Source organism: Mauremys reevesii, linkage group 12 (assembly GCF_016161935.1).
Source record: "Mauremys reevesii isolate NIE-2019 linkage group 12, ASM1616193v1, whole genome shotgun sequence".
Taxonomy (NCBI): Eukaryota; Metazoa; Chordata; order Testudines; family Geoemydidae; genus Mauremys; species Mauremys reevesii.
In genome coordinates, this window is record NC_052634.1 from 19,438,563 (window position 1) to 19,457,818 (window position 19,256).

Genomic DNA, 19,256 nt, shown 5'->3' on the forward strand with positions numbered 1-19,256 from the left:
CAAGTTAGAGCGCATTAAAGCAGCCCCGGGGGCCCTAACTCCTGCGGTGTCCACACTGGCAAGGCACATGGAGCGCCTGGGCTCTGCAGCTGGAGCTCTGCTGGTAATCCATCTCCATGAGAAGTATAACGCTTGCTCAGCCCTGCTGAAATGCCTGGGCATCAGTCTGGACAACGTGTTGCATTACTGCACTGTGATTGGCCTCAGGAAATGTCCCATAATCCCCTGAAGTCAAGTGCCCACTCTGGTCATTGTTTTGAAATCAGCTGCAGGCATGCGGATATCCCCTTTCAAAGGTCCGTTTCTGACAGCCGGCTGCTTATCTGCTCCAGGACAAAGCAACCATTAGTGTGGAATGCTGCTGTTGTGACTGTGTGTGAGAGAGGGGGGGTCTGCTGCTGTCTGAACACACAAGACAGCATGCTGACACACTCTCAGCCCCCCAAATACACTGTCGCTCCCCCCCACGTACACACAACACACTCCCTGTCACAGTCCAACCTCGTCCCCCATTTGAAAAGCACATTGCAGCCACTTGCACACTGAGATAGCTACCACAGTGCACTGCTCTCTGTGGCATTGCCAGAGCTGCTAATGTGGCCACTCCAGTGCACTTGCAGCTGTCAGTGTGAACACACGGCAGCGGTTTCCCTGCTGTGGTTTAACTCCCAGTGCTCTACATCTGCAAGTGTAGCCAAGCCCTAAATTTGCCACACCAACCGAACTCAGTAACTCCCCCCCCCCCCACCATGTGCAGTGAATAGGGGCACGGTGAAGCACACACCACACTTGCTGGCTCAGCCTTGTGCATGGTGGGGTGGACACCTCCCCACTGATGAGACCTGGTCCCACCATCTCCATGGAGCTCCAGTCTGCCCTGCTGCCATCCCTGTCTGTGTTGTCTTCTCTAGCAGTTAGTTGACTGTAAGGTGAGCATTGGCCGCATGCCATGTAGCCGTGTTGTCTCGAAGGGCGAAAGCAGGAGGAATGGTGCCTTCATAGCCCACCCAATGTTCCATAAAACAATTAAGGAAAATATTTCTCAATGACCTCTCAGTAAAACATCAGAAACAGCCAGTGTCTGCATCATGCTAAGGGCATTGGTATTTTCTTGAAATTTTTCAGACCAACCTAACTAACACCTAACACACATTTGAACCTTTTCTTTTCACACTGTTGCTCATTCTCAAGTTCTGCTTTGTCTCCAGACAGATCCATTCTCTTTCAGAACAGCCTTGCTCTGTCTGTCTGTTTCTCTAATTGAGGTGTTGGAGTAAACATTCCCCTTCCCTCTATTCTCAGACAAACACTAGTATTAATTGTTTGGTACTGATCGGTTTAGAAAGCATTTGTCAAATGGAAGATGCCGTTTCTGGGGGATTGTTCCCAAGATCCAGTACTTTGTGTTCCAACATCTCCCAGCTTTGTTGGTGAAAATAACACCAGGTTTCTTTGCAATATACAAGAAGGAAGGAGTTTTTCACCCCAGATGGGACTTGAACCCACAATCTCTGGCTTAGGAAGCCAATGCCTTATCCATTAGGCCACTGGGGCCCTGAAGAGCATTGGGGCTCTGAAATGCACCTGAAAAAGGGATGAAAATTCCCTCTCAGAATTGTACATTCCTCACATTCATTCAGAAGCCAAATACCTTGTTTAATCACCTTACAGAAACATCTGCACCCCCTGGCAGTGAGGCAACTGACAGAGCTGAGCACCACCTTTCTGCCAACCATCTTTAGAGAAGATCCCCACCCTAGAGTCACCCCTCCCTCCTTCAGCACCTCCACGGCTGTGGCTCTGAGTGGCAGTAGGATGATTAGGGGGTGAATCCAGGGCTGGAAGTGGGGTAAGGTCGGCCTGTAAGGAGTAACCAGGTGGGGCAGACCCAGGGGGAGGCTGTGGGCTGCTGGTCGGTTGTTGGGATCCGAGCTCTAGATCAAAGCTGCACAGTGACCTGACACACAGTCGACATAGTGACCCCCTTACTGGCCTCGGTGACCCCCAAACCCTTGTTACTAAGGGCATTGAGGAGTCTCTGTCCCTTTATAAATTCTGGGAGCTCCCCAGCAGGCTGCGGGCGTCAGCCGCCTCCTGCCTCACAGGTTAGACTCTTGGTGCTGTGCCAGCCGCCCCCTCGCTTGCAGGCCCAGTGTAAGAAGCAGGAGGCCTGGTGCTGGCAGAAGAGGGCTTTGATTAATCGAGCTCTGTGTGATGGGCACAGGACGCTTCCACTCAGTAGCATAGCTGGGGGGGGGGAGCAAGGGGGAGCAGCTAAGGGCGTCGGGTTCCTCCGGTGGGGGTGTGGAGCAGCCGTTCGTTTTCCTGTTCGCACTCCTCTGCGGTGTGAAAATCGGGGAGGGGAGGCAGAAGCCCCACTTCCCTCCCGAAATGACACCCAGTGGGGGAAGCCAGGACAACAGGGTGGGGCGGCAAGTGGTGGCCAGACTCTCACCGCCAGGGTCTAGCCTAGCTCAGGGTCCAGCTCAACTTCCTCCCTGTGCCACTGGTCCCCAGTCCCCTTCCACCACCAGGTCAACCCGGGCACTAGGGCAGGAACGGGGTGAGGCAGCAAGTTAAGCTGAGCAAGTCAGGCAAAAGCGAGTCTTGTCTTCATGGGCCGCTCACAATGATGTCCTTTTTGTGTGCGACTGCTGCAAAAACATCCCAGGCAGAGAAGCAACAGGCCAAAATACTCCTATACAGATGCCAAAGTAGCTCAGTTGGGAGAGCGTTAGACTGAAGATCTAAAGGTCCCTGGTTCAATCCCAGGCTTTGGCAGGTCTTTTCATCTCTCTTTAGGAAGGGGTGGCTTGTTTTCTGGGAGGGCAGCAGCACCTTTATCTGAGGCAAGTACCTGATTTTGAGCTCCCCAGCAGGACAACAGAGAGCAGGGGCTTCTCCCCCTAGTTGGCCCACCTGACCTATAACAATGAGAGATGGGAGCTGTCTTTCCCACATGACTTATTTGTCCACCCAAAATGGCGGGAACAGAGTGAGGCAGGACGGCCCTCGGAGATGGTGCCAGAGGGGGCAGGGACTTGGGAGGAAAGCTCCTCTGCAAAGCTGAGTGACGACAGTACTGGGGAAGGGGCATCTGGCATGTGGAATGTGGCAGGGATTCAGAGGCCCAAGAGGAGGCACTGGATGTTAAGGTGTGAAAGGAAAGATCTATGGTAGGAACTGGCTCCCTTCCTCTGGACCACACGGTGTTTGGTGTTGGGGGGGATTTTAATTGTGTCAGCCAGCCTGAGAACCGCTGGTCCCATTTTCTCGACCGTCAGAGGAAACGTTTTTACAATGAGCACTACCTGGCGGAGGTCTGTAGCAAGGTCGTCTTAGAGGACGTGTTTCTCCATAATGGTACCAGTGGGGGGTGGGCAGTAGCCTCCTAGTCCTCTGACCCGAGCTCACAGCAGCCACAGAGGGGGTTCACCTTTCTGTGGGGACAGGCCAGGAGTCACACTGACCGGATTTACGTGAAGGAGAGCACATCAACATGGCTAATCTATGGGGCATGGGGTACTAGGTGAGTGGCAGAGGCTTCAGGCACTGAGAGTTTGCCTGACCCCTCAGGGACACAGTGTGAGGGGGTGTCCCAGGCATCTCGATGAAAGGAGCAGAACAGGATTTACTTGGGGTGGGGAGAGAATTGAGAGTGTCTCAGGGGGTTGTACAGAGGTATTGCCCCAGTGAGAGCCTGGCTAAAACACAGGCCTCGCTGTGAGCAGGATTTGAACCTGCGTAGGGGGAACCCTATTGGATTTCAACTCCAACGCCTTAACCACTCGGCCATCACAGCTGTGAGCACAAAACTGCCCCAATGCCAGAGAAACTGGTAAAGAATCCCAATGCCCAGGCGTGAAGTCATCTGAACTACAGGATTCCCACCGCAAACCTGGCTCCCAAAGCACAGGGGGGATTGGGGGTTTGTTCTCTTTTCTTAGCCATGTGCAGTCGCACAGAGAGCGCGTTTAAAAGTCTCCCCTCCCACAGAGCGGGAATGGGAAATGATTCTCAACTTGAAGCCTGATGTAGGGTGACCAGACGTCCCGATTTTATCGGGACTGTCCCGATATTTGCTTGTTTGTCCCGCGTCCCGACTGATGTTTGGTCGGGACACTGGACAAACAAACAATTTTGCCCTCTGCTCCGGCACACAGGGAGAGCCTGGAGGGACACTCCCCCCCCCCCGACTCCGCCCCCTCCTTCCCCCATTGGATCCCTCCCCAAATCCTCGCCCTGGTCCTGCCTCTTCCCCAAGCATGAGGCAGTCCTCCTCCCTCCCAGGTTTGCACACGGGCCATGGCCATGGCCGGGAGCGCAGCACGGAGGCTGCTCCAGCCCTGGAGCCTGCGGGGCAGCGCAGTGGGGCTGGGGGCAGTGCGGAGCGGGCAGGACCCATGTGGGCAGGGGGCGGAGACGCATGTGGGGCAGACACGCTCCTGCCGGGAGGGCCCGGGCCCAGCTGCCTGGTTCTCCCCTTGCCCAGGAACTGCAGGAGGGACCCGGAGCACGGCTCGGCTGCACAGCTCGGAGCCTAGGCTGGGCCCAGGAGCGAGGGGATGGGGGAACTGGGGGTGTATCGGGGGTCGGAGCTGAGAGTTGGGAGGAGACGGGGCTGTGCCACTGCCGCCTGGCGGGGGGGGGGGGGGGAGCCTCCGGCTTTTTTTTTTTTGCTCCGCCCCCTGCGTCCCGATATTTCATCTTTGACATCTGGTCACCCCAGCCTGATGTGAATGAGGATGTCTGGAGCAAGGGGCCAGGGACTGGCCTTTGCTAGAGAAACCACTGTCAAGTTTTAGCCAATTAGGACAAGTCAGCAAATAAGAACAACCTCAGGTATCAGTAACTGCTACAGGTAGCAAAGTCTGGTCCCAAAGCCTCCCCGCAACCCTGGCTCATCACTAGCTGTCAGGGGAGAGCTCATCCACACCTTGCTTTCAAATCATCATTTGAAATTCTGAGGTTGGCCAACATTGCCGAAGCCAATGCACCGACATTGTCAGCAAACACAACAGCTGGGTGAGGAAACCAGGCTTTGTCCAGACTTTTCAAACCTATTTTACTTTCTCAGGTACAAGTATTTTTCATAGGTTGGACCTGCTTTTAAAGTGTGTGTTAACGTTGCAATTTCCATTCAAATTTGCAACCAGTGACAACATTGGCAGCACTGCATGTAACTACCTGACCACTGGGGGGTGTTGGGGAAATTCGGGGGAGGGGATGCACAGCCCCCTGGCTGGGGGGCATATAGGGAATGCCCGGTTTCACTGAATTGAGTCTCCTACTGCAGCACCTCAGTAGTTTACATCAGAGAGGAGCTGCAGTGTCTAGGCAGTGGGATGCCTGTGCCTTTAAGAGCCCAGCCCTGGGAAGCCCATGCTGAGAGGTGCTGCCTGTGGGAGGGGAAATAGAAAAGCCCTTCTGCTCCCCCCACCCTGTTTTTGCAAACACTGGAGTCTCAGCCCCCCGGGGTAACTGTCACCCCTCTGCCCCTGCCTGTGCCGGGGTTTAACCCTCTGGCAGCGCCTCCCCCTGGGCTTAACTCCGGCTCCTTCCCCCCTCCCTGACTTTGCCCTTCAGCCCCTCTCCTAACTCTGCCTCCAGCTGCTTGACCCCATGACCAGTCAATTTCCACCCCCTGCTCAGACCCTGACCACCCCCCTCCTCTGATTTGCACCTCTTTGCCCCTCTTTAATCCCTGTAAAAAGTAGGGGGGGGGCTGGGTCCCATTCTCTGGGGAGGGGGACGGGGCGCCTGGCCCCTACCTGCCCAATGCTCAAAGCGCCCCACGATCTTGTGGATGTTTGCCGAGTGCTGCAGGGTCACCTGCAGGGAGAGAGAGACGCGGTTTAGGAGGTGATGCAGCCAAGGGTGCCTCACCCAACACTGAGATGCAGCCACCTCTGGGGTGAGTTACACAAATCAGCAAATGAATTTGGAACAGGAAATGCACTGAAAGGACCGAGGCAGCTGTAGGAGGTGGAGAAAACCAGAAAAAGCAGGAGCCCTGGATCCCAGCTCTGCCCCTCCCCCACTCTACCCCCTAACCCCCACTCCCCTCCCACATTTCAGGGGAGAACCCAGGAGTCCTGGTTCCCAGCCTTGCGCACCCCCATATTTTGATATACCTCCATCCAACAGCTGCCCCCCCAATTGCAGGGCAGCGCCATGGGGCACACCGGGGCCTGCCTGTTTGCACAGGATGGGCGACACCAGTGCCCCAGGGTGGGGAGAGACGATGCTAAGGGAGAAGCAGGCAGCAGACACCCCCACGACAGAGAAAGAAGTGCTAGGGGGCGCCATGCTGCAAGGAGTGATGGGGGCTGGCAGGGAATGGGAGGATCTCCCCTCACAGCGGGTGCATCTGTCTCCCCCGCAATTCCTCCCCAGCCCTACCCCGGCCCAGGCTAATCCCAGCCCAGCTACCAGGATTAAATTTGGCCTGGATTTCCCAGCTGCTGGGGGAGGGGCTTGGGGCTGGGGGGCATGAGCCTCTACTCCCCCTTCCCCTGACACAGCTGCATGGGAACTGACCAAAGGAGCCTGCAGCACTGCTGCCTAGAGGAAACTGAGGCACCAGCCAGTGACAGACACATCATAGCTCTCCTCATCCTCATCCTCTTTTCCATATACAACCCGGGGGGCGGGGGGGTGGGGTAAACTCAGGGCAGTTGCATAGTTAACCTGTGGAACTCCTTGCCAGAGGATGTTGTGAAGGCCAAGACTATAACAGGGTTCAAAAAAAAGAACTAGATAAATTAACAGACGACAGGTCCATCAAGGGCTATTAGCCAGGGTGGGCTGGGGAAAGGCAGAGGAGCTGGGGAGCTCCAGCCTGGAAAGCCCCAGGCTGCAGCCTAGCATTGGGCCAACAGGTACTGGGGGTTGCAGGGGGCAGCCCAGGGGTAGGCCAAGGCAGCAGGTCCAAACCGTCCTTGCCAGTGATGAGTGGCTGATACTGCAGTCTGCCCCAGGGCGTGGGGCTAGACAATGACTGGCAGTAGCCATATACTGAGGCAAGGTGGGGATAGAAGGGAAACCCAGAGAGAAAGGGGTTACTGCCAGGGGGCAGCACCCCATGTAAGAGGGCACCGTGTCCAGGGAGGGACACGGGGGGGGCCGAGGACAGGCGGAAGACTGCTCCTCACTCCCAACCAGACCCTGCTCCTCTTCACTCTTCACCTCTGTCCCAAACCACGGCCCCCTCCTATTCCCAGTGCCCCTCAATCCCAACCCATAGTTCCCTCCTTCCCTCCAGCAGCAGGTGCTTCAGACCCAGGGGCGGCTTTAGCAATTCCACCGCCCCAAGCTCGGCGGCATGCCGCGGGGGGGCGCGCTGGCCATCGCCGGTCCCGCAGCTCCGGTGGACCTCCTGCAGACGTGCCTGCGGAGGGTCCGCTGGTCCCGTGGCTCCGGTCCATTTGTGTCCATTGGCAGCGATACCATCACAGGACCTAACCAGATAAGCCACACCATCACCGGTTCATTCACCTGCACGTCCTCCAATGTAATATACGCCATCATATGCCAGCAATGCCCCTCTGCTATGTACATCGGCCAAACTGGACAGTCTCTACGGAAAAGGATAAATGGACACAAATCAGATATTAGGAATGGCAGTATACAAAAACCCGTAGGAGAAACTTCAACCTCCCTGGCCACACAATAGCAGATCTTAAGGTGGCCATCCTGCAGCAAAAAAACTTCAGGACCAGACTTCAGAGAGAAACTGCTGAGCTTCAGTTCATCTGCAAATTTGACACCATCAGCTCAGGATTAAACAAAGACTGTGAATGGCTTGCCAACTACAGAACCAGTTTCTCCTCCCTTGGTTTTCACACCTCTACTGCTAGAACAGGGCCTCATCCTCCCTGATTGAACTAACCTCGTTATCTCTAGCTTGCTTCTTGCTTGCATATATATACCTGCCCCTGGAAATTTCCACTACATGCATCTGACGAAGTGGGTATTCGCCCACAAAAGCTCATGCTCCAAAACATCTGTTAGTCTATAAGGTGCCACAGGATTCTTTGCAGTTTACTAGACAGGTGCTTTAGCCAGCTAAGCCATGGTGCCTTCCCCAAGAGGGCATTTGCAACCACTACACTTGATGGTCCAAGACTACACCTTCAAATTCCAAAGTACAGACATTCCCCATTTCCTTCAAGACTTGCAGACTTTTTGCTGTCTGGGTCTCTGTGCATGGAAAGCCACAGCTGAGCTGACAGAGGGCTTCTAACATGCTCTTCTCCCACAAGCTGCTGTGATCAGATACTGATTAGTGCTCTGTGTTTCAGTCACAGCAGCTTCAGCTCAACTCTGAGTCATGGTAACCTTTCCATCAGCTCCAGACTTACCATTTAACACTTTCCAAGACTTAGCTGCAAGGAAGGGTCTCTGTGTCTTGAACAAGCACTTACAAGGATTGTGCAGTGAGGTCTTTTCTTTTCATTAGAAGAAATAAAAGAAAGGAGCCTGACAGAAAAGCCAGGTTCAGCAGGAAGAACTGTCAGGCCAAGCCAGGATCTCCTGGTGAGTGGGAAGGCTCTTCAGCCAGCTCTGCCCAAAGGCCAATATCCAGAGGCCACTTCCCACAGAGACCAATTATGGTTACAGACACATCCTGAAATTGGAGCAGGATATTTTAAAGCTTTATCTCACAGTAAAGTAACACAATTCAGCCATGTCGGCACAGAGGAGAAAGCACACCGTCATTTCACAGTTATTGCTACTGATCTCACTGACAAACTTCCTTTGCTCGGGGCTGCTCCCAGCACTTAGGGAGTTTTTCCTCTTCTCCCCTCCAGCTGTGGTGACGGGACTGCAGCAGCTCCCCAGGGCTGGCTTTGCTCTTTCACTTACATCCTTCACTGCTTTGGCTGAAGCTGTGTTTGCCACCAGCTTAATCCATAGCTGAGACCGCAGGTACCAGCAGCTAGTTACAAAGGCTCAATTCCCATCACCATCAGTGGGAGGTTATCCAGGACTGCAGGATTTGGCCCATGGACAGTCAAGGTGCTACAACAGCTACATTCTTACGTGGTGAGTCCTGCAGCCTATTACCAAACTGCTCTGCCGTAGTCCGCAGGGCGGCCTGATTTGCTGAGAATCTGGCAGAAGAGAGACCCTGGAGTAGAGAAGGAAAATGTCCTCAGCAGTCACAGCCGGCAGGAGCAGCAAAGACTGAGTATCAGACACACTTTTTCACCAGGACAGTAAATGTGCACAACCCCCTGATATATTCTCAATTCACTCCCCCTCCCAAGGAAGCTCCATTCTGCTCTATTACACTCTCATGGGAGGAGAGGGAAGGTCCTCTCATGGATAAATAACTGGTTACAAGGTAGGAATAAATGGTCAGTTTTCAAAATGCAGAGAGGTCAATAGTGGTGTCCCCCAGGGGGTATGGGACAAGTACTATTCAACATATTCATAAATGATCTGGAAAAAGGGGCAAACAGCGAGGTGGCAAAATTTGCAGATGATTACTCAGGAAAGTTAAGTCCAAAGCAGCCTGTGAAGAGTTGCAAAAAGAGCTCACAAAACTGGGTGAAAGGGCAACAAAATGGCAGATTTGTTGATAAATGCAAAGTGATGCACATTGGAAAACATAATCCCAACTATACATATAAAATGACGAGGCCAAAAATAGTTGTTGCCACTAAAGTGAGGGATTTTGGAGTCACTGCGGATAGTTCTCTGAGAACATCCACTCAGTGTGCAACGATGGTCAAAAAAGCAAAGAGAATCTTGGGAATCATTAAGAAAGGGCTAGAGAATAAGACAGAAAATATCATATTGCTTATGGCCTACCACATGCATTGGCCTCCCCTCAGGCAGACTTATAGGCCCTTCTGCCAGTTGGCGTTGGCAGCAGCAAGGGCTGGGTTCAATGTCTAAGGGAGGAGAGCAGCAGAGACGCAGGAGGAGAAAGAGTCCTGAGAGGGAAGCAACGAGAGCAGAGTGCAAACCAACCAGCTGAAGGTCTCACAGAAGTCCTGAAATAACAGTAGCTCCAGGTCCCATCAGGGCTGCCCGGGGGGGCAATTTGCCCTGGGCCTGCAGGGGCCCCCACAAGAGTTTTTCGGGGCTCCTGGAGCGGGGTCCTTCACTAACTCCGGGGGCTCCGGAAAACTCTCGTGGGGCCCATGACCCCGGAGATTCTTCCGCTCCGGGTCTTCGGAGGCAATTTGGCGGCGGGGGGTCCTTCATGAATGAAAGGTGACTTCATTGAAGTGTTGAAGGGCCTTAATGGAAAGAAAAAATTGGGTATGTAAGGCTCTTTAATCTAGCAGAGAAAGGCATAACAAGACCCAATGGCTGGAAGGTGAAAAGAGACAAATTCATATTACAACTAAGGCACAAATATTCAACAGCAAGGATGATTCACCACAGGAACAAGCTACCAAGGAAAGTGGTGGATTCTCCATCTCTTGATGTCATTCAATGAGGCCTAGATGCCTTTCTGGAATGTGTTTGCTCCAAAAGTAGCTATTGTGTCATAGAGGAGGCCTGTGATATGCAGTGGGTCAGATTCGATGCTCTAATGGTCTCTTCTGGCCATAAAGTCGACTAATTCCTGAAAAACTGAGTGTTGCATTGGGAGCAGCATCTGATGTTTTCCTGTCTAGATGGCTTGATTCCTAGAATGAACGCTCCTTGAGTGGGGTGATCCACAGGGAGTAGCTCAAACCTCCAAAGGGCCTGGCCAGGGGCAGGACATTAGCACAGCAAGGGAGGGGTGTGGCAGTGACATCACAAAGGCCTTTTGCAGGACCTCAGATTATTGGTCAAAGGTGGTGGGGAGGTGGTGACCTCACAGAGAGATGCTGACATCAGCCAGGCAGGACAGGGACGAGGGGCCAGGGAAACCTCAGAGACCCCTGTGGCTTTGCTTCAGCAAGTCTCCTTCTCCAGGTCTCTCTTTGAGGACTCAGAGAGTATTCGGGTTCATGTACGTGAGTGCCAGGAGGAACCTCTTTTGAGTTTTCTCCTTCTCTTTTAGTGATTTTACTAGAAAACAGATGTCCTTGTTTAGAAGGTAAGAGCCTTCTCGAGGGAAGGGGTGTCATGGGGGCATCACAGTTCAGATGCCGGTGCCCGCCCCAATGTAAGGAAGTTCCCGCCACCCTGCTCTGTGTTCGCAGGGCGGGAGAGAGCAGCATCCACGGCAGTGATTTGCTCCTGGCCGCCAGAGCAGAGCAGCAGGCTCAGCTGTCAGAACTTCCCAGAGTGATGAAAGGGGAGGGGCCCATGGCTCTGTAGCAGGAATGCAGGGCAGGTGAGTTCACGGCGGGCATTGTGGGATACTGGAGGAGGCCAGTTATGGTGATATAATGAACAGCAGCGTCTACAGTGACACTCTGTCACTTTAAGTTTGCTGCAGAAAGCTCTAGACCTCTCATCGAAGTCGTTTTATTTTGTCAGCAAAACAGGGCAGTTTTGTCGCCAGACGTGGCATTGCAGTGTGTGCACCAGCTACAAGCTGCTGACCGAGGGAGTGAAGTGTGTTTTTCACACACCAGAGCAATATAATTCTGCTGAAACAACTTTGTAGTGCAGACCTGGCCAAAGATTCACTCACACACAACTTGTAAGGGAAACATCACCTGCTCCTCTGCTTTGCAGAATCCAAACACAAGCAACGCTTGTCAGGCCCCGGTGGCGATGGTAGAGAGTCAGGTGTGGGCAGACAGTGTATTTTAGTTCCTGACAGGTACCATGGCTTAGCTGGCTAAAGCATCTGTTTTGTAAACAGGAGATCCTGGGTTCAACTCCCATTAGTGCCTTGTTGACTGGTTGTTGGGGCACCTGCTATTGGCTACTGTCAGAAGACAAGATTTAGCGCTAGATAGGCCTTTGGTCTAGTCCAGTGTGGTTTTTCTTATGGTTTAAATTACACTCACAGGCACTGATAATAGAGTTACTGAAAGTTTGGGAGTTAAGAGCTGATAGGTCAGTGGTCCAGTCCCCACACAGATGACCCCCTCCCTCTGGGACAGGGGCAGGTCTGAGCTCTCCCCCAAATGCTCATTGTGGCTGCCAGAATCTGTGAGCAGCTCGTTTAGTTTACGGCAAAGGTTGAGTCCTGCTTTGTGCATCGTGTGTGAGAATGAAAATCCTAAACCGCCCTTTGAAATAACGAATGCAGCAGGACGTGTTATTGTCCCTGCCCCCAAGCAGACAGACCAATGGAGAAATGCCGTCGAGTCCAAGGTAATACTCCCCTGCCATTTTACCTTTTTTGCTTGCTAAACTCCTTCTTATCTGCCCAGTCCAGGCTGTCCTCTGCCTCAGCTGCTGCTCCCGGCCTGCTCTAGAGTCAAACATGCAGGGCCCCCAGGGGAACAGAGGCTGGGAGAGGGCAGCAGCCTGGGCTGGGCTGGGAAGATGCTGGGAGTTCTCGTTCCCTGAGAACTGGCCTGGTTCCTTCTCAACAGCAAACAAATCAATTCCACGTCCCCTCCCCAGAAAAACCAGCCTGGAGCCAAGGGTAGCAGGGCACGATTCCCTCCAGTTCCCACTGAGGCAGGAGAGAAACCAGGGTGTTTGTAGCAGAGCTTATGGAACTGACGTGGGGAAACCAGCCTTTAATAACAGGCAGTTCCAGTTTAAGTGTTTTTAACAATTTCTACAACATTAAATAACCCTTTAATTGTAGTGTCAGCATCCATAAAATTGCTTCAGCCTTATAGGTTCCCAGGTGCCCAACTAAACATCTCTTCAAATCCAAGGGAGTGGAGATCAGTCAATGTTCAGAGTCATTGCACATAAAAGAACCATGTTGTGGTACATACTGGCCCCATCATGTGGCCATCGCCTTTCCCTACTCTTCCAGAGTCAGAATGTGATCAGCTCACACTGAGGGGGAGCAACACCCCTCCCTTGGTTTCTATGCCAGAGCTGCTATCAGCTCAGTGTCCTTCCCACAAGAGTGGGCTACTTTGCTCATGCCCAGAGGGGATGTGGCCCAGCAGTCTCCCTGCAGGAGTTTTAATCCTGCTCAGTGAGGGGCAAGTGCCAATTGCATGGAAGGTCGGGGGCGGTTTCTGCTCCTAAGTCACCTCAGTACATGTAAGATTCCCACCCGCTGTGCTGCTTGGGACAAGGGTAGATGAGAAGGGCGAATCCTCCAGCACTGGAGGGAAAGGTCCCATCTGCACAGACTGAGAGGCAAGGAAACAGAGCGGCGGTCAATGCTCAGGGAGGAGAGAAGTCAGTGATTTACACCCACCAGGGGACACTGTCTTTTTGAGTATCACAGGGGCAGCCGTGTTAGTCTGGATCTGTAAAAAGAGACAGAGTCCTGTGGCACCTTATAGACTAACAGACGTACAGGAGCATAAGCTTTCATGGGTGAATCCCCACTTCGTCAGATGAATGCAGTGGGAATTCTGTGCCTGGCTAGCCAACTACACAAGCAGTTTCTCCTCCCTTGATGCTCACACCTCAGCTGCTAGAAGAGGGCCTCATCCTCCCTGATTGAACTAACCTCCTTATCTCTAGACTGATTCTTGCCTGCATATTTATACCTGCCCCTGCAAATTTCCATGACATTTATCTGACAAAGTGGGGATTCACCCAAGAAAGCTTATGCTCCAATACGCCTGTTAGTCTGTAAGATGCCACAGGACTCTCTGTCTTTTTGAGGTGAGTGCAGCTTGCTTGGGATGGTGCTGACGATGGACAGAAAAAAGGCTGGAGTCAATGACAGATGAGACCTCAGAAGGGGAAGGGGAATGGCAGCCCCACAGAAGGTCCTGGGTGCTCAGATGCCCCAGTTATTGCACCTTGGCCTGTCACAGAGAGAGAAAAGACCCAGTGGGACCCAGCCCCCATGCAGTGATCCCATGGACAAGAACCTGGTTGGGAGTGGGGTGAAGGTTCCCTCTGGGCAAAGGGGAGCTGAAATCCCTCAGTGTCCTGGAGTTTAAGCAATGGAAGCTTCAAACCCTGCACGGGTGTGGCCTGAGGTGCATCAGCAGAAGGTTGGGCTGGACAGGGGCGGCAGGTTTGTATAATTTTTGGTGGTGCCCAGAATAGTACCAAGTCCTGCCCCACCCCCCCCCACACACCTGCCTAAGGCTCTGGGAGGGAGTTTGGGTGTGGGAGGGAGAGGGGTTGGGCTCTGGGAGAGTTTGGGTGCAGGGTCTGGACTCAGTCAGGGGGTTGTGCTGCAGGAGGGTGTGCAGGGGGCAGGCTCTTGGAGGGAGTTTGGGTGCAGGTGTGGGCTCTGGGCTGGGGCATGGGGTTGGGGGTGCAGGAGAGGGTGAGGGGTGCAGCATTTACCTCGGGCATCTCCCAAAAGCAACCTGCACCCCCCTCTGGCAACAGCCCCTAAGTGGGAGGGCCAGGGGTGTCTCTGTGCACCGCTGCCCGCAGACTCCACCCCCGCAGCTCCTATTGCTACAGTTGGCAGAGTTGGCACTCAGGGCGGGGCAGCGCATGGAGACCCCCCATCCACACCAGGGACATGCCAGCCGCTCCCGGGAGTGGTGTGCCACATGGAGTGAGGGCGGACAAGAAACCGCCTTAGCCCCCTTGTGCTGCTGGTGGTGGTTGCGGGGTGTCCCCGGGCCCTTTTAAATTGCCCAAGGGTGGCAGGGGTTCTCGGGCTCTTTTAACTTGACCGGGGCAGCAGGTGGCACCAGGGGAGACACTCCCAAGGGCCTAACGTTGCTTTGCACAACGATAAATCTTGGAACAGGACAGAAATGAAATGGCAGCAGAACCTAAGGAATTAAAAGCCTCCGGATTCTTGTGTGTGCACTGACTCCGAACGGAAACTGAAATTTGACTCGCTTTGTGTCTGCGGCCGGTAAAATGTCAAGGCAAAATCATTCCAGTGATTGTGACCCTCAGTTTGAGGAGGCTTTGGTCTTATTAAAATGTAACTAGCATGTTACACTTGTGTTTTTAAAGGTGGCTTCCCCAAGCAATCCCAAGTTGTTCTTCCCACAGCTGGCTGATGGGGAGCAGCAGGGGATCTCCCCAATCTGGGGGAATCTCTCGGGGTCCCACTGTTAGTTCTCCATCCTTTCTCCCCCTAACCACACACACCCCTCCCGTCCCCATTATCAATGTTTTGGAGCAACCCCTCCCTCCCTTTATGGGATACACACTCTCTGTGACAGAAACTAACTGGGGCTCCTCTCTGCGTGGCCCCAGTGGGGAAGGAAAGAGACTGGAGGGAGGGGGAGAAGATGAGCAGAAGGAGTCAAATGGGGCTAAACCAGAACAGAGGAGATTTTCTTCCTGTTAAAATGTCCTGGAGTCTCATGGCTGAAAAGCCACATCTTGAGTTAGGTTTGATGCATCAACCTTTCAATTACCAGGCAAAGGTGTGAACCACAGAGACTGATAACTGCCTGCTTCCCAGCTTTGTCTAAGAAGCACCTGCACTGGTGCAACTGGTTAGTGCAAATGGGGATACTGCAGGGGTTATGAATTCAAGCCTTATCTAGCGCCCTGGTTTCTATTACCTGTCTAGTTTCCCCAACTTGCTTTGCTTAATTCACATGGAAAGTGCCCTACTAGGAAAAGGAGAGTAAGTTCTAAAAGGTGGAAGTAGGTGCATAGCTTGGAAACATCCCCCTGTGCTGCCATTAGTTCCAGTAGATTGTTCACTGGCAGGGCAAACTGATTTCTTTGCTGCTGTGAAAGCTGCCAGGAAAAGTCTCTGGTCACCAGAGCTCCCTGCATCTTCCAGCACATCCCTGGCTCTTTCCCTGCCCCAGTCACAGCTGTAGAAGGGTCCTATATGCACTGAGCCTAAAGTTTTTCCAAGCCTTCTTAGCGCAGTTGGCAGCGTGTCAGTCTCATAATCTGAAGGTCCTGAGTTCAAGCCTCAGAGAAGGCAATGGCTTTTGCTCCCTGCTTCAGATTTTCTACAGGAAATCAGAGAAAAGAAACTATAGGAGACTGGTTTCCAGACACCCTCCCACCCATCTAACACACACACACACAGACTTTTCTAAGGCATTAACTTTTCCTTCTCTGTGCAGTTTGTATTCTCCACAGAGCAAAATAAAACAAAAACATGCAAGTCCAAGCCTAATACAGTATGAAACTCAATACAGATCAAATCTCACCCTCAGAGATCTTCCAATAAGCTTCTTTCGCAGACTAGACTTATTTCTTGTCTGGGCCCAATCTTTTCACCTGGTACAGTCCTTGTTCCAGCTCAGGTGGTAGCTAGGGGACGTCTCATAACTGCAGCCATGTTTGTTCAGTTCCACCCCCTTATACAGCTTTGGTACAAGGCAGGAATCTTTTGTCTCTGTCCTGAGGAAGAGCCCCAGGTTTAAGATGGATTCCTGTACCAGGTGACATGGTCATATGTCCTGTGAGACCCCCAAGCCTTCATTCTTCCTGGCTTGACTCACAGATGGTGCAGGACAGAGCCATCTCCAGTCAATTGTCCTGGTTAATGGGAGACATCAAGAGTCCAAACCACTATTAATGGCCCACACTTTGCATCATTACAACAGGACCTCAGAGTTATAGTTCATATTTCTAGTTTCAGATACAAGAATGATTGAGTCATACAAATAGGATGAACACACACAATAGATAATAAGCTTTGTAATGATACTGTACTAGAGACCTTTTGCATGAAGCATGTTCCAGTTACATTATATTCACAGGTTTCAGAGTAGCAGCTGTGTTAGTCTGTATCCGCAAAAAGAACAGGAGTACTTGTGGCACCTTAGAGAATAACAAATTTATTTCAGCATAAGCTTTCATGGGCTACAGCTCACTTCTTCCAAAGTGAGCTGTAGCCCATGAAAGCTTATGCTGAAATAAATTTGTTAGTCTCTAAGGTGCCACAAGTACTCCTATTATATTCACACTCATTAGAATATTTTCATAAAATCATCAACATCACAGCAGGGAAAGGGTTTTACTGCGGCACCTGGGAGCAGTTGAGTTTCATGTTCAGGCTGTGGTATGAGTTCCTCCAGGTTTCTCGTAAGCACACAGGGACCTTAGCGGGTGCTCTCGATACAGGAATGGCCCCGACACGATAAAGTGATGGGGATTGCATTTTCCTTTTTTATTTTTGTATTTCCAGTGACATTTCTGTTTGTGATTTTGTTTTGCTTTGTATAACTGTGTTTTCTCCTGGATTTGATATTTAACTAAAAAAAGAATAAGGCCTCAGGGCGGCGGATGTAGGAGCAGGCTGGGGCTAGGACTGCTAAGAGAGTGAGAGTAGCAGGTTTTCTGTATTGTTTCCTGCCCTCATTTTCATGACTAGTTTCTCTTCTGCATGAAATTTGTGTTTTTTTTATATGTGACCCTGGCTAGCTCAGTTGGTAGAGCATCAGACTTTTAATCTGAGGGTCCAGGGTTCAAGTCCCTGGTCAGGTGAAAAAAGAACCATTCCCCTCAAAATGGAAGAAGGTGCCTCTCCAGGATGTTATTTGACAGCACCTTTTTTTCCCCAGGACTTGGCCTTTCCTAGGAAGGGCCATATACTGCCTGGGACTGAAGGGGCAACTTCCTCACATGCCCACTGGCCTCTCAGTCAGGATTAAGAAAGGCCTCTGGGAGCTGCAGCAAACTGCTGCATGACAACTTGGTGAGCAAAGGCAGGGCTGCCCGCACAGGGTCATCCACCCCAGAGCTCAGCAGAGGTCTGGGGGTTTCCTATTGGTCCCATGGTGTAAGGGCAGCACTCGGGACTTTGAATCCTGCAATCTGAGTTGAAGTCTCAGTGGGATCTGAGGACAATTCCGGTGCCACAAACCATGCTGGGTCTTCCAAGGCTCTATCTTGCTTTCTCAAAGGCCATGAAAGCCTGTCTTTTGCCCGCTAGCTGTTGTGACTTGAGCACAAGAGGGGATGTTTGATCCAGAAGCCTGGCCGTGACTGGAGTCCTGTAGGGAGGGATGCGAGCTCCATTTCCTCTGAGTCCTGAAGCTGGGCTGCAGCCTGGCCTAGGAGGCAGCCCTATTGGTTGACCTACTGGCCCAAAGTCACTTGGGCGGTGTTGGTGTTCCCCAGGGATGCTGAAGGGCCTAAGGGAGGGAGGTTTAATAATCCTCCCTATCAGTCAGGGCGGAAGAGGAGGGCTGCAAGAGTGGGCAGGTTGATGGCTGGGCCTTCTAGTGTTCGGCTGGGGACAAGTTGGGGAACGCGAACTGGGAGAAATGGTTGCTGGCCTGTGAGGAGTGGCTCAGCCAGTGGCGTAAGTGGACCTTGTCATTAACCTACAAATTTGTGATGCTCAAGACCTATCTTTTGGCTGTGGGGAATTTTCTCAGCCATGTGTTTCCCCCTGCTTCACGAATGCTGCTGAGACCGAACATGATGGCCTTCCACTTCTTGTGGGGCCATAGGACGTCCCTACGTAGTCAGGAGAAGTGCAGCTTTTCTGTCGTATTAGAAGAGGGGTTGGGCCTGGTGGGCTTTGAAGCCTTGTACGGCTCTACTGTTTTGTGTTTCAATTTTCAGTGGTGGCTGAGCTGGAGGGCAGGTCAGGCCCGATGGGAATGGTGGGGCAACCGCAAAGAATACAACTGACTCTTCTGATATGGCCGTATTTTCTTTTTACCCCACTGGGTGCAGCACCGGGTATGGAAGGCAGGAATCTTTTGTCTCTGTCCTGAGGAAGAGCCCCAGGTTTAAGATGGATTCCTGTACCAGGTGACATGGTCACATGTCCTGTGAGACCCCCAAGCCTTGAGCAAGCCTTGGCCGATGGTGGGGTAAGGGGGAGGAGATTAGGAAGCCCCGCCCCCCCATGTTCTTCTATTCCCACCTTACATCCTACAGGATTTTCAGTGGGTGGCTAGGTGGAAGGTGCTTCCAGGATGGCTTCATCCGCAGCAGTGGCCACCCTCACAGCAGTGGCAGCCACAGCAGCGAGGCCCCCCCTTCGGCTCAGTCTGAACAGAGGTCAATGTACCACTGGGTGAGACAGGTCAGTTTTAGGGAGCGTCCTCTGAAGGTGAGCAACTGTCCCCAGAATTTACTGACAGGAGCTTTAAAGTATTTGCAAATGTGCACGGCCGGCATGTGCAGACCAAAGGCTGCCCAGGGGCGCTGTGTCAGGCTCTGGCACCGCTTGAGACAATGGACCATCTTCAGCCACCAGGGGACCCAGGATCTAAGGCAGGAATGGGGTGAGGAAGCAAGTCAAGCTGAGCAAGGCAGGCAAAAATTCATCTCGCCTTCGGATCTTGAATTTCAGACATTGAATGACCTGAATAAAGTGCTCTCGGATGAGCTCCAGACCAACAACA

General features: G+C 52.4%; 5 non-coding genes across 5 annotated transcripts; 3 read left to right on the forward strand and 2 right to left on the reverse strand.

Annotated features, from left to right (window-relative positions):
• Window positions 1–1,481: 1,481 nt before the first annotated feature.
• TRNAR-CCU lies at window positions 1,482–1,554 on the reverse strand. The gene has a single exon. It is a non-coding gene; the product is annotated as a tRNA-Arg (tRNA).
• A 1,154-nt stretch (window positions 1,555–2,708) lies between these two features.
• TRNAF-GAA lies at window positions 2,709–2,781 on the forward strand. The gene has a single exon. It is a non-coding gene; the product is annotated as a tRNA-Phe (tRNA).
• Window positions 2,782–3,719: 938 nt separating this feature from the next.
• On the reverse strand, window positions 3,720–3,802 carry TRNAS-UGA. Its single transcript has one exon. It is a non-coding gene; the product is annotated as a tRNA-Ser (tRNA).
• An 11,990-nt stretch (window positions 3,803–15,792) lies between these two features.
• TRNAM-CAU lies at window positions 15,793–15,865 on the forward strand. The gene has a single exon. It is a non-coding gene; the product is annotated as a tRNA-Met (tRNA).
• A 1,441-nt stretch (window positions 15,866–17,306) lies between these two features.
• Window positions 17,307–17,380, forward strand: TRNAK-UUU. Its single transcript has one exon. It is a non-coding gene; the product is annotated as a tRNA-Lys (tRNA).
• The last annotated feature ends 1,876 nt before the right edge of the window (window positions 17,381–19,256 follow it).